At 40.9% G+C, this 14,788-nt stretch overlaps 1 non-coding gene across 1 annotated transcript; it reads right to left on the reverse strand.

The window, feature by feature from the left end:
• Positions 1–4,922: 4,922 nt before the first annotated feature.
• Positions 4,923–10,675, reverse strand: LOC120488696 (uncharacterized; the record flags this gene model as incomplete). The annotated part of the gene is made up of 14 exons (XR_016151669.1): positions 4,923–5,102; positions 5,520–5,609; positions 5,736–5,850; positions 5,937–6,028; positions 6,334–6,461; positions 6,577–6,917; positions 7,131–7,218; positions 7,312–7,490; positions 7,661–7,890; positions 7,969–8,064; positions 9,416–9,797; positions 9,884–9,965; positions 10,060–10,201; positions 10,631–10,675. It is a non-coding gene; the product is annotated as an uncharacterized LOC120488696 (transcript).
• Positions 10,676–14,788: the final 4,113 nt, after the last annotated feature.

A 14,788-nucleotide genomic window follows, 5' to 3' on the forward strand; every position in this document is an offset into this window, starting at 1 on the left:
ATAAATAATAAATAAATACTCGATCGGTGTCGTCTGAGCTACAATTAAAATGTAGGCTATTATTATTGGAATGACGTCAGACCGCAAACTTAAACATGTTGTTACATAGATTATAATCTATTTGTCTTGAACTATTTGACGGACTACGGTGTATGGAGATATCCACATCCGAGACGAACTAGATGAAAATTAACAGGTCGCTCATTCAGGGACATTAATGAGGAGAGTGCTATAGCAAAATAATGATTATAAATTTATTTAGCGAAACAAATCAGAGAACTGAACTCATGGCTTTCTGTGCGTTAAGAATAGCCCGAACATCGGGACGGAGGTATCTTTCGTAAGCAGCAGAAGACCACCGTCCCATGGCTTTGAGGGTTGAAACCGGAGCGGATGCAGCCGCTGTTGTTGCTGCGCCGATGCGCAGCGAATGAGCAGTATAGCGGTCCGGGGGCAGTCCACAGAATTGACAAAGGATGCCTGCGTGACGAACAACGGTTCCTGCGGATCAGCACTTGCACGGTACCTCAAATAGAACAGCATGGAAATCAGAGGACAAAAAGCAGTGTTAGACTCAGAGATGTACACAATAACGCCTTCACGGTTTTTATCAGTTTTGGAGTGTTTTAGATATAATGTGAAATGGTGATCGTGAATTGAGACATCGGAAATTGTTAGATTGAGATTTGGGTCAAAAGAACAAGTGCGTGAAGAAATTTCACCACCCCTTAGAAAACCAAAAAAAAGCTGTGAGAATGACTGTTTCTAACAATTGATCCGTGTATGACCCAAAACACCCATCCCGTAATTTTGATATGATTTGTTTAACCAAAGGCAGTGTAAAAGGGAGACATTTATCATTGCCTTGTGGAGAATGCCTTTTGATCCCGTTCAGCAAAAGGCGAATGGAAGGAGTTTCCAAAATACTGGAGGCAGATGGATCCAGGCAGCGCAGATGGAATTGAATGCCAGAAACAGTATTTTTTATAGAAGAAGGTTGAAGTTTCCGATCCTCGAAGCAGTGGACTATAAACGCACTAATATATGATATTTTGATAGGCAGAACAGCTACAGATAAAGAAGCACAAAAACTAATGAAATAAGACCATGCAGAATCATACGATTTTAATGTAGAACTAGCCAAACCCCCCCGCATGTACTGCGCAGCAGAATGCATATAGGATTGAAGAGGGGTTTTCAATCTAGAATGGTTTGACTGAAAGGTGGGCATTCCAGGCTTGATTGTGCTGCAGCTGGACACAGGAGATGAAATTTCTGAAAATTGAAACGAGACAAAGAATCGGCAACTTTATTATTCAAACCGGGAATATGTTTGGCACGAAAATGATAGTTCCCCAAAACTGATAGCCATGTAAGACGTCTCATGAACCTGTTGATAAATGGAATGGATGAACGCCTCTTATTGATTATATTAACCGTAGCCTCGTTATCGCAGAAAAACATGATTTGTTTCCTGGCCCAGTATTTACCCCACAGAATGCATGCGACGACGATCGAATACAGTTCTAATAGGGCTGTCGAAGAATCACCAGCAGGTAGGGAACGCATTTCTTCCGGCCAAGCGGATGCAAACCATTCGTTTTTAAACCCCCCCCCGAACCCTACTGAAGGTGCAGCATCAGTATACAGATTAAGGGCTAAAGAGGACTCCATGAAATCATTGAGAAAAAAGGAAATGCCATTCCATTTATCTAAAAGCACAGACCAAAATTTTAGCTCAGATCTACATCCCGCGTCTAAAATAACTACATCACTGAGATCTTGTGCAGATTTAGAAAGGTCAAGAAGCCTGGAAATAAATGATCTGCCTTGAGGAATTACTCTCATTGCGAAATTAAGGTGCCCCAACAGAGAGAGCAAGTCCCTTTTTGAAAAAGATTTTGAATTTTTTGCGACTTTCATAACTTGTCTTATCCGGGATAACTTCTCGAGGGGGAGTGAAGCTTGCATTTTATTTGAATCGAGAGAAATGCCTAAGAATTCAATGACTTTGACTGAACCCACGGTCTTTTCTTCCGAGAGAGGAACGCCTAATTCAGAAAAGGTGCGTTTGAGGAAAATCTACTAGAAGAAAATCATCTAAAAGATGAAGGACGAATAATAATTTCTCGTTATTAAGAAGAATCCAACACAAAGCTTCAGACAAAGTATCGAATATTTTTGGACTGCACGACAGCCAAAAGTGAGTCTAACCGCAAAATACAATTTTTTCCTCCACTGGACGCCGAACAAATGCCACTGTGAGGGATGCAATGGCATAATTTTAAAAGCATCGGAAATATCTGCTTTTGCAAGCCAAGCTCCACGTCCTGCCTTTTTAATGAATTTGATAGCGTCTTCCACGGTGTTGTAAAAAAGTGAAAACGGGGTTAAAGGAATAAGGCTATTAATGCTGTCAGCCAAACCATTGTGGGGAGCAGAAAGATCGATAATTAAACGTTTTTTACCCGAATATTTTCGAGTGGCTACCCCTATAGGACTTATCCTAAAAGTCGGGAAGGGAGAATTGTCAAATGGGCCTATCATGAATCCTTTCTTAACCTCTTTCTCGAGCAAGGTATCCACAGTTTCCGGCTCCTGAGACGCGGACAATAGGTTATGGCAATGGAAAGATACAGCAGGAAAATGCAGCAGCCCAGCAAAAAACCCTGAACAAGACCAGTCAGTAAATAATCCACAAAACAGCGGTCAGGATGCTTTTTTAACGCCCGTCCCAACTTGGGAACGTTTATGGGAGTTGATGGTTTTATTTCTTTCGTTCCATTTTTATGTAGCATGTTCTCCTCGGGCACACAGACTTTGGGTGGGCGCTCCCACAGTAGCTACAAACGTGAAAATATTTACAATTATGCATCCTACAAATATTTTCATTGAAATTAAAGCAAATAGGAGTAGTAAAGTTATTCACCTGGGAGCCAGTTTTGTAGCTCGGGCCAGGATGAGACATGGAGGAAGGCTTAGATTTAGAGCATAAGTTGGTAGAATGTGAGAGAGAGCCACAAACGGAGCAGGACAGGATTTGGTGACCTGTAAAGTGTCTACTTATGAGCGCGAGATCGACCACGGACCAGTCTAGTCTCTGATCGAAGCGTTGAATAAACATAACAGCTTTTGCAGAAAAAGACTTGTGATACTCATAGAATAGAACCCCACCGTAAGAGAGAGCTAGGTCAGAAATTATGGCCAGATAGGTATCTAGTTCGGCTCTGCGCGCTGGATAGACTTCACAAATTACGTCCCTATAAACTCCGAATGCGGTAACGAACTCAGGAAAAGTCAGGATTTTTGAAAGTCTAGGATCCCCATCTTTAAGCTCCACATGCACGTCACCACAGTCTACGACACGCCGTTCACACAGCTCGGAGCCCAGTAGGAGTTTAACGAGGTTAATGTCATTACCTGCCAATATCTGTCCCCTCAGCTGATGAGAGATGGCAGCAGCTGGTGGGAAAAAAGGCGAGCCAGTGGAGAAAGGTACGGTGGTTGCTAGGGTCCTTTTAGGTAAAAATTCCGTGGTGACGTCATCACTTTGAGGCTGGCGCGGATGATGCAGGTCGGAGACAACAGCGGAAGTTGAAGCCATGGTGGACGTCGAGAGGGAGCCGTCTTCCAGTGTTGATATCCTAGCGAACATTCCGAGGAGAGAAGATTGGATATCAGAAAGTGCCATGAGCACTGGATCATCTGAAAAAGCACTTGGGCCTGGACGAACAGGGCAGGTGACTCGTTTTTGCGCTGGGGCTTTGTTGGCCGTCTCGGGATTTTTTCGCTTCGATGTGTGCTTTTTTCCGGACTGGGGAGGAGGCACCGGCGGAGAGTCAACGACTGGAATGGCTATAGAATCGCAGAGGAGGGCAAATAGGTCCTCATGAGAAGTGCCACGCGGAGGCTGAATGACGTTTAAAAATAGGGTTTCCAGTATTTTTGCCACGGGCCAATCGCCGATGCATAGTTGGGACGATTTATTCGCCAGCCGCCGAGAACTCCTACGAGCGGTGGCGTTATCTTCCGGGCTGGCATCCTGCCTCTGATCTGTTTGGAATGATGATGGCCGGGTTTCCTCAGAAGAGTCGTGCCATTCTTCTTCGACAGCGGTGGAAGTCATAGCAGACAATAGAATGAGTGAAAACAGTACTTTTGCGCTTAACAACATGAGTGATTTTTTAAACAACGCATAAAGCAGCAGAAGCGAGCAGCAAGCATGTATTGAGCAAACTGAATGAGCTTAAATGGTGCGCTTGTTTGAGCTTTGGCCATTGAGCAGCAAGGGGAGTAACTCAGCTAATGCAGCTCAGCTGGAGCGGATCAGCTGACGAGATTGTATTAGCAAATGGCATAAACAGCGTCTTGACTACCTGGCCTGCCAGAACTGACGCTGACGCTCAATTGAGCAATGCATCTTGCTGTTGACTCTTTTGCCATGTATGGCAGACAATCAGTGAGCTATGTGGCTCAAACTAAGAAACTAAGTCTGCAAACAGCAGTTATTTTCATACTCTAAAAGATGATGTATGAATATATATATCGGTGTCGGTGTATGAATGTGTGTGTGAATGGGTGAATGTGAGGCAAAATGTAAAGCGCTTTGGTGGCCATTAGGTCTATGAAGGCGCTATATAAATGCAGTCCATTTACCATTTATAAAAATATTGGGACAGAAGATATTTTGCATGCTGTACTACTACAATAGAGAAATAAACCCTGGAAGGATGAGATAGAACCCCAGCGCTTCGCAAAGGGGTTTGATCACATACATTTACAAATTGCATTCTGCATTCTTTTTTTCTTTTTTTTGTATATTGCCCCATGTGTTATTTTTTTAACATCAGATAACGTTTTTTACATCAGATTCCATATTTACATCAAGATGTGTGCATAAAACAAATTGTATTCAGTGCATTTCAGAGGAAGTACTTACATTCCCATGGCCAGGAGTAGTTGTCCACAGCCAGGAGTTCATTGGGAGGAGGGAGTTTTTCCAACTTCCCCCACAGTAGCATTGTAGTCATTGATGGCAACTTCCAAGGCTTTCTTCTCAACAGCAATCTTTTTTCTCAGTTGATGCCTTCGCTTATTCCCACCTACAATAAGAAACACAAAATGAGTGTGGATTCACACGATGACTACACAATAGCACCATACAAAATACGACTTCACAATATGCATGTATGTGTTATGATTATTGTGACAGATTTTGTGTAATCTTTTTTGCATTTTTTCCAAAATCTGTTTTAAACAATCATACATTTTTTTTAAATAGAGGACAAAATAGATAGGTCAGGACATCTCTGCACTTTGCAGAAATATTGGAAATATTTGGATATTGCACTAAACCTTATTATGATTTTGACAGTTTTTCAGTATGCTGCCCTGACTTGTAGTAAAAATACTTTTTTTTTTATATATATAAATTGGTTTGCTATTTTTACTATGTATAAATCAGTAGTGAATTCATTTTTTCACAAATCTGCATTACTAGTTGCCTTGTCTGCTCTCACCAGACTGACGATACAGCTGAAATTTTCGCTGTTTGATGCCCAAATATAGCCCCTCGATGGTCCTCTGCAGGTCATTTTGGATTGTTGCTTCTTTGTATGACAAAAAAACAAAAACAAATGAATGCCCATTTACAATCAGCCTCTTTTAAATCCCCTGTATAAGAGCAGAGCCAATGATGCTTTAAAATATGCCATTAAATAATTTTTTCAAATTACCTGAGGTCCACCGCTGAACATCAGACACCCACTGCTGGACTGTGTCTTGCTGTAGAGATAACTCAGCGGTGAGTTTCTCTAGGTCTTTTGTTGCCTCTGCAATCCTTTGTACAGTCTGTCCAAAAGAAATGTCCATGTTGACAAATCCTGAGACAATTTAAAAAACAAAAATGTTGTTATGCATATTTGCCTAGTAAGTACCTTGACGTATCTTTTGGCCAATGTCCGGTCAAGGTTTTCTGCCTTTCGCTTGTTCCAGCCACTTGCCTGGATTGTCAGCATGTCTGTGCGAACTTGACACACAATGAATGTGCAGTAATTTAGGTTCACAGTGAGGACCAAAGATCAGATACTACATTGATCATTCTCTAATATTGTCACATTAACCTGGAAATAATCATACACTTAATTAACGAGTCAGAAGATAAATTATCATAAAGAGAATCCTGATCAGTGTCTGTAAGCTGATTAGACTTATTTTCTTGTTTTCACCTATGCATTTGACCTATGCATGGAACTCTAAAATGCAAAGGCCGAGCATCAGTGTTCAAACCCCTTGGTCTCAATTTTGACACAACTATACATGAAAAATGCTTACCGGCTTTTGACATGTACTTGGAACATATGGCTGCTCGGGAGAGGAAGCTGTTAACCTGTTCGACCTCCTCCCCGATTGTTGTTCCAGCTCCTTCTTGATTGCCCCCCCCCCCCCCCCCCCCATTTTAACTGCAACACATTTACATGAATGTAATTATTTGGAAAACAACAAGTAGGGGCAGAGGACAGACAATCATAACATGTGGTACAAATGGTAAGAAATACATCTAATTGTCATGATTACCTCACACATCCATGAATGCGCTTTTGCATGCATATGCATATACGCATATCCAGCAAGTCCTCCAACTCTGGACAGTGGTCCACAACTCTTTCCAGATATGGCCAATATTTGCAGACCACATCAGAACAAAAGAACTGAACGTTCTGTGAAGCTAGCTGTTTCTGGAGATATAATGGGTATGCAAAAACTTCTCTACGGAACATATTCAATCCCTTCAACAAAACCCCATGACGGCAGACAGCCACTTCAACACCTTCCTCATCTAGTTTACTCGCAGACTTGTTGATGGACTCTCGTGCTGCGGTCCACTGACCCGCACCACATCTCCCTTTTCCTGGATTCTTAAACAGATGAGGGCAAATACAGACATTTACACAGTTACATTTTATAAAATAAGCTGTAAATCATGGTATTATGGCATTTGATGGAGTAATGCCGCTCTATCACTTACATAAAGCAAATAATGTTTACATTTTGGGGAGAAAAACTGGCAAGCATTCATAAAAAATGTGAAACTGTGGTGTTACACATGAAGAAATATAAATTTAGCTTACATGTCCAGTTTTTCCATGGATGTAATCAACAAAGGAGGACACCTCAGCATCACTGGCCAAAAAGACTCCATCAAAAAACCCATCAGGTCTTGGTCTTTAGATGTAGATGTGGGTCAAATTTATTTTATAGAAGTAATTTGTACTTGATTTGTACTTTTCATTGTCCTTGAATGTTACACACCCTGGTTGGCTTTTGAAACGATATAATTTGCGGTTCCCATCCACTGCAACTGCCAACATGGTGGGTGTGCATGCAGGGCACTGAAAATGATGGACCTGAGACAGCTTGTCAACCTCAAATTTGGCATAGGCCCATTCGAGGAAGGCCCTCTGCATTGTGTCCCCACATATCTTACCACTCTGAGAGCAAAAGTGAAAAAAAGAAAGGTTGGCTTCAGACAATGGTCAGGACAAAGAAAGGGCTCCATCAAGAAATATGTACTGAAACATTGGGGATTGTAAGAACAAGTCCTAACAATGAAACAGTTATTTAAAACGTAATCCAAATAAGAAATGATGAGTCCACTCACTCGCCCAAAGAGTTTTGTACGACACTCAAGCATGCTGACAAAAGCTTGTCTTGACATCCCTGGGGCAGTGATTTTAAGATCTTCATACGTGGTGAACAAGTCCACCATGTACAAGGTCTCAAAATTGACAGTGGCTGGCCAGTAACCACTTTCAACCAGATCACTCATGGTTACTGGCAAGGTTTTTCCACAGGAGCAGTTTACTGATGGAAGGAATAGGTTGTATCTTCCTGAAATTTCAGAAAAAAACAATTATCTATTGTTCGCGAGAAACAAAAAACACAATATGAAGAAATAAAAAAAGTTACCATTCATTCCAACTAAAATAACTGGCTTTCCCCTGGAAAAGATTGTTTGCCCAGTGGAGCAGTCGCAGCAGGGAGGAACGATTGGTAACATGCAATCTAAAAAGCAGAATTAGTTTACATATTAGTGTAAATGAAACAGTGAGGTTGTTGTTTCTATCAAACAAAACTTCATCCAGCTTGTTTGTTGGAGTAAACCAGGGTTTGTGTAAGATGTAAAATAGCCTACACTCACCTAAAGGATTATTAGGAACACCATTCTAATACTGTGTTTGACCCCCTTTCACCTTCAGAACTGCCTTAATTCTACGTGGCATTGATTCGACAAGGTGCTGAAAGCATTCTTTATAAATGTTGGCCCATATTGATAGGATAGCATCTTGCAGTTGATGGAGATTTGTGGGATGCACATCCAGGGCACGAAGCTCCCATTCCACCACATCCCAAAGATGCTCTATTGGGTTGAGATCTGATGACTGTGGGGGCCATTTTAGTACAGTGAACTCATTGTCATGTTCAAGAAACCAATTTGAAATGATTCGAGCTTTGTGACATTGCATTATGCTGCTGGAAGTAGCCATCAGAGGATGGGTACACGGTGGCCATAAAGGGATGGACATGGTCAGAAACAATGGTCAGGTAGGCCTTGGCATTTAAATGATGCCCAATTGACACTAAGGGGCCTAAAGTGTGCCAAGAAAACATCCCCCACACCATTACACCACCACCACCAGCCTGCACAGTGGTAACAAGGCATGATGGATCCATGTTCTCATTCTGTTTACGCCAAATTCTGACTCTACCATCTGAATGTCTCAACAGAAATCAAGACTCATCAGACCAGGCAACATTTTTCCAGTCTTCAACTGTCCAATTTTGGTGAGCTCTTGCAAATTGTAGCCTCTTTTTCCTATTTGTAGTGGAGATGAGTGGTACCATTCGCCTCAAGGTTGAGCATGTTGTGGCTTCACAAATGCTTTGCTGAATACCTCAGTTGTAACGAGTGGTTATTTCAGTCAAAGTTGCTCTTCTATCAGCTTGAATCAGTCGGCCCATTCTCCTCTGACCTCTAGCATCAACAAGGCATTTTGGCCCACAGGACTGCAGTATACTGGATGTTTTTCCCTTTCCACACCATTCTTTGTAAACCCTAGAAATGGTTGTGCGTGAAAATCCCAGTAACTGAGCGGATTGTGAAATACTCAGACCGGACCGTCTGGCACCAACAACCATGCCACACTCAAAATTGCCTAGCTCACCTTTCTTTCCCATTCTGACATTCAGTTTGGAGTTCAGGACATTGTCTTGACCAGGATCACACCCCTAAATGCATTGAAGCAACTGCCATGTCATTGGTTGATTAGATAATTGCATTAAAGAGAAATTGAACTGGTGTTCCTAATAATAATTTAGGTGAGTGTATATAACCTGAGATTAAAAAAAAAAAAACCTTTTTCATAATAGGAGAATTTCCCTCCTTCATCCTGCTGAACAAAAGTGGATGGTGGCAGGTGTCTGAAGAACCCCTCCACCATGGATGCTCTGTTATGAAGCACCAGGGCCTCATGTGTGGAAAGGTCACAGGCTGTGCAGTAGAGTGATCGTGGTTAACAGTCTCTACACATCACTACTGCAGCCTTGTGTCCACAATGATGGCAAACCCCCTCCTTCGGCTTCTCTGATGACAACATACAGTATTGTTCACCATGAAGGGCCTTAATACTGTCCAATTTTCCAGAAAGGAAGTTTGCCTGTCCCTCCAAAGTGAGGGGAGAGGTTGTTCAGCACCATTTCCCAAGAGGTCTCTGACCTCTTGAATGAGGGAGTCTAAAAATGAAAAGGGAAGAAGGCAATGGTAAATCTGGGCAATTAACACACAACAAATGAGGAAACAAGTATAAAGGGAAAAAAAACTAAATTTTCGATGGTCACAGTGTCTTGTAGTGTCTCAGTTGTGCTGGTTGATGGAGCACAGGAGGGTGTGACGCTTGCTGAAGAAACTGCAAAAATATGAATATCCATTTAGAACTTGCTCAATTAATAATGAATGCAACTACTGATGAAAAAACTAAAAAAAAAAATCAAAAAACCAACCAGTAACGTTAGCTGAATTTCGCTTTCGTCTCTCCCCAGCTCTACGTCTTTTTGGCAGAGGTTGACCATTGTCCTCATCAAGCCAAACGCACAGCTTTGTTGATTGTTTTGACCCTCCTTCAGTGTGTCCATGCTGATCCACCTAAATAAACAATTGAGCCACAGAATAAACCTCCACCCACTAAGGTTATTGCTACCTACAATCCCATTATAAAACCAATGTTATAATAAATATTACATTGTAAAAATTCAGTCTAACGGTCGTGGTCCTGTACTGTACAGACAGATCTAGAAAACCCTTTCTACATTGAAAAAAAAAAGAACAAAAGAAAGTGAGACGTTTTTACATAATATTTAATTAAACTCTCACTGGCTCTAATGTAGGAAATCAGCTCAGCACTATAGCTTGCATTTGAATAAAGACAATGAACCTGTATAGTTGCACTTTGCTTGGAGTGTTTTTAATTTTGCACCTTCCCTGCAATACCTCAGTCAGAGTCTATTATGGTCTTAGACCTTGCAATTAGCATTAATTAGTATGCTTTTCCACCACTGAGATAATGTTATTTACCTTGCACTCGTCCAGGAACGCATCAACCAGGAATATGGCATCATTTTTTCAGCTTGGTCAAGTTATCCACGCTTCCTTTTCCTCCTTGTTAATGTTTACCTTTTCCTGCCTTCTTCTTTTTCTTCTTTTTCTTCTTCGCGATTCGCATCGATTTTGCACATTACCGCCACCTACTGTGAACTTGATCCAGAAACTCTACAACTACCCACTCCCCATCCTTCTTGAAGTCATGTGAAGAGCACAACTTTACATCGTCAATGCCTTTAGAAGGCACAGCAGAAATGTGAAGTCGATCCGAATAAAGCCCTAAGAGGAGTTCGTTAAAGTACGTAATGAGTAAATCATCCAAAAATGGCGGTAAAATTAGAAATGGCCCACTTCCTGTTGAGTTTAGGGCATCACTCCAAGAGACTTTTCTGTGTGTCTGGACATGGTAGATGTACCACAGAAATTTCATATATGTCGGTCAAACATGCGACGGGGGCTGCTTCGTTAAAGGTCACTTCCTGTTGCCACTAGGTGGCGCTGTGACTGTGGGTGAATGTCGTCATGTAGATTTGTTCAAGGCGGGACTCTTGTCAAATGTGTAAAATTTCGTGCAGATCTGTGCATTTACAGCCAAGTTACTAGAAATTCCTGTTTCATGGCGAATCTTCGACGCCACGGACACGCCCATCGACGAAAATGCGCAGATAGCACAACTTTACATCATCAATGCCTTTAGAAGGCACAGCAGAAATTTGAAGTCGATCCAACTAAATCCCTAGGAGGAGTTAGTTAAAGTACGTAATGAGTAAATCATCCAAAAATGGCGGTAAAATTCGAAATGGCCGACTTCCTGTTGAGTTTAGGGCATCGCTCCAAGAGACTTTTCTGTGCGTGTGGCCATGGTAGATGTACCACAGAAATTTCGTACATGTCGGTCAAACATGCGGCGGGTGGCTACTTTGTTAAAGGTCCTGTTGCCAGCAGGTGGTGCTATTACTGTGGGTGAATGTCGGCATGTAGATTTGTTGAGGGTGGGACTCTTGTCAAATGTGTAAAATTTCATGCAGATCTGGGCATTTACAGCCAAGTTACTACAACTTCCATGGCGAATCATCGACTCCACGGACACGCCCATCGACGAAAACGCGCAGATAGCACAACTTTACATCGTCAATGCCTTTAGAAGGCACAGCAGAAATTTGAAGTTGATCCGACTAAATCCCTAGGAGGAGTTCGTTAAAAGTACGGAGTGTGTAAATCGCCCCAAAATGGGCGCCAAATTCAAAATGGCCGACTTAGCAAGCAAAACGTTTCAGTTTCACATTCTGGCGAGATCTGAAAAATATTCGCAACGAGCAAGCCAGTAATTATGTACATTGACTGAGTGAATATTATGAAAATAAAATATATATTTCTCGCTAGTAATGTAATCAAAACTTATTTTTATGCAGAAACTAAGTCAAAATATGCAGATAGCAGCATCCATGTTATAGCAACCAAAACGTTTCAGTTTCACATTATTCTGGCGAGATCTGCAAAATATTTGCAGTAACGAGCAAACAGGTGATTATGTGTACACTCACTGAGTGGATATTATGAAAATAAAATATATATTTCTCGCTAGAAATTTAATCAAAACTTGTTTTTTATGCAGAAACCAACTGAAAATATAGTTTTTTTCACTAAACATGAAAGAAATGTCCGCCATGTTTTTTGTTCTCACAGCCGGAATCTTGAAAGTCACGTGACTCTGACGGAAAACAATAGAGGGAATGCATTGACACGTGACTTTCCCGCGTGACACCCCCCCTCAGCCTGACCGAGTGGCAAAAGATCTGCTGCGTGACTGGATTTAATAGGGAAAAACTGCGGAAATGCGACTAAATCGAACAATTTTATCAATTTAAACTAAATGTTGGACTCAATATAGTGTTCCTTACAACTTACTAAAGATCCAGTGATCCATAGATATTGACATGCAGCCAGGAATCGTGTTGCCTGACATTTATTGCCTGATTTCGACACCGGGGAAATAAAAGCAAGACCTAAACATAAAGCAAATTTGCCTGTGAACGCTTTATATAAATACAATATAGGTAGGTCTAAATCTGGGTGATCACTTATATCAGTGTTATGTATAGCCTATAACAGTTATATAAATATCATATCGTCCAGCCCTAAAACTTTATACGTTTTTTTGGTCAGTGTTTATTAAAAAAACATCCAATAATGCAGAATATGCAATGATAAATATTTAATTGATGAGCTGTTAATGTATATAACAATACAAAATATATGGGTATGGTTTTACAGCTAAATTCAGCATATTGACACAAAATGATAACTGCAAATCCACCTTTCGCTGACTGGATTCCAGTTGTTTCTGTGAATTGCTGCGATCCATTTGCTCCTCTTTCCATAGCAGTCTGTAAAAATATACCTCCGATGTTTTGTCAAATCTAGTTAGGCCTACAGTCAATCGCAAATCTCTTTCCCACTTTATTTGTGTGTGTTGTGTTTGTTTTTCGCGGCATTGACAGTCTCAGTCTTTTTGCCACTCACTGTGAGGAACTGCAGGCACGCCGGCCGACGGTGACGTCACGCGCATTCCCTCTATTGTAGAAGAATAAACAAAAAAAAAATGTAACAGTCATACAATTTAAGGGCCATTATTGTAACCCCTCTACGTTTTGCACTTTGGACCAACGTAGTCAGGGTACATTTTTATGAGACTGGGTTGCACACAGCTCTACTTAGCCCTTTCGCCTAACGACTACAGCCCCATACGCCTTATTCACGGCAGCGCCATCTTTGATTTTTAATGAGAATGAAAGCGAGGCTGTGAGGGATAGAGCTGCATCTCTTCAATGGGCTGTACTGTTATTTATTGTGTTTTCGGATTGTTCTGCTTATAAAACACTGGAAAAATATCTTTCCAAGAAATTTCAGTTGACAAAAAACTCCCGACAATGTAAGCTGTGGAAAATTGTAAGTAATCTAGCCGCTTTATTCAGCTTTTTACAGCGGGTGCCATTGGAAACACGGTACGTCTATCCCTCACAGCCTCACTTTCATACCTGTCATGGCGCTGCTCTGAATAAGGCCTATTGACTCCCTGTGCCAATGCATTGATGAAGTAAACAGTTGGATGTGTCAAAACTTTCTGCAGTTAAACAAAGAAAAAACTGAAGTTATTGCGTTTGGAAACAAAGATGAAGTTCTCAAGGTGAATGCATACCTTGACGCTAGGGGTCTAACAACTAAAAATCAAGTCAGGAATCTTGGTGTGTCTCTAGAGTCAGACCTTAGTTTCAATAGTCATGTCAAAGCAATAACTAAATCAGCATACTATCATCTAAAAAATATTGCAAGAATTAGATGCTTTGTTTCCAGTCAAGACTTAGAGAAACTTGTGCATGCTTTCATCACCAGGTCCAGCAGGGTGGATTACTGTAATGGCCTCCTCACTGGCCTTCCTAAAAAGACTATAAGACAGTTGCAGCTCATACAGAACGCTGCTGCCAGGACTCTGAGCAGGACCAGAAAATATGAACACATCACACCAGTCCTCAGGTCTTTACACTGGCTGCCAGTTACATTTAGGATTGATTTTAAAGTATTATTACTGCTATATAAATCATTTAATGGGTTAGGACCTCAATATATTGCAGATATGCTGACTGAATATAAACCCAACAGATCACTCAGATCATTAGGATCACATCAGCTAGAAATACAGAGGGTTCACTCTAAGCATGGAGAGTCTGCTTTTAGCTATTATGCCAGCCACAGAACCAGCTTCCAGAAGAGATCAGGTGTGCTCCTACAGTAGTCACATTCAAATCCAGACTCAAAACACATCTGTTTAGCTGTGCATTTACTGAATGAGCACTGTGCCACTGTTCGTCCGACTGTTACTGCACTTCATTTTATTCTAAATGGTTTTAATTTACTGTATTTTATTTTTATCATAATTTTTATTTTTCATTATTTATTATTTTTTATTCTAAACTGTTTTAATTATTCTGATTTCTTTTGATTATTTTAATTTCTTCTATGTAAAGCACTTTGAATTGCCATTGTGTATGAAATGTTGCTTATAAATAAACATGCTGAGTTATAACTATATATTCAGGATTTACATTTATATATTCAGAGTTATAACTATAT

This window comes from Pimephales promelas, chromosome 3 (genome assembly GCF_988280905.1).
Source record: "Pimephales promelas chromosome 3, fPimPro1.hap1.1, whole genome shotgun sequence".
In the NCBI taxonomy this organism is placed as follows: Eukaryota; Metazoa; Chordata; class Actinopteri; order Cypriniformes; family Leuciscidae; genus Pimephales; species Pimephales promelas.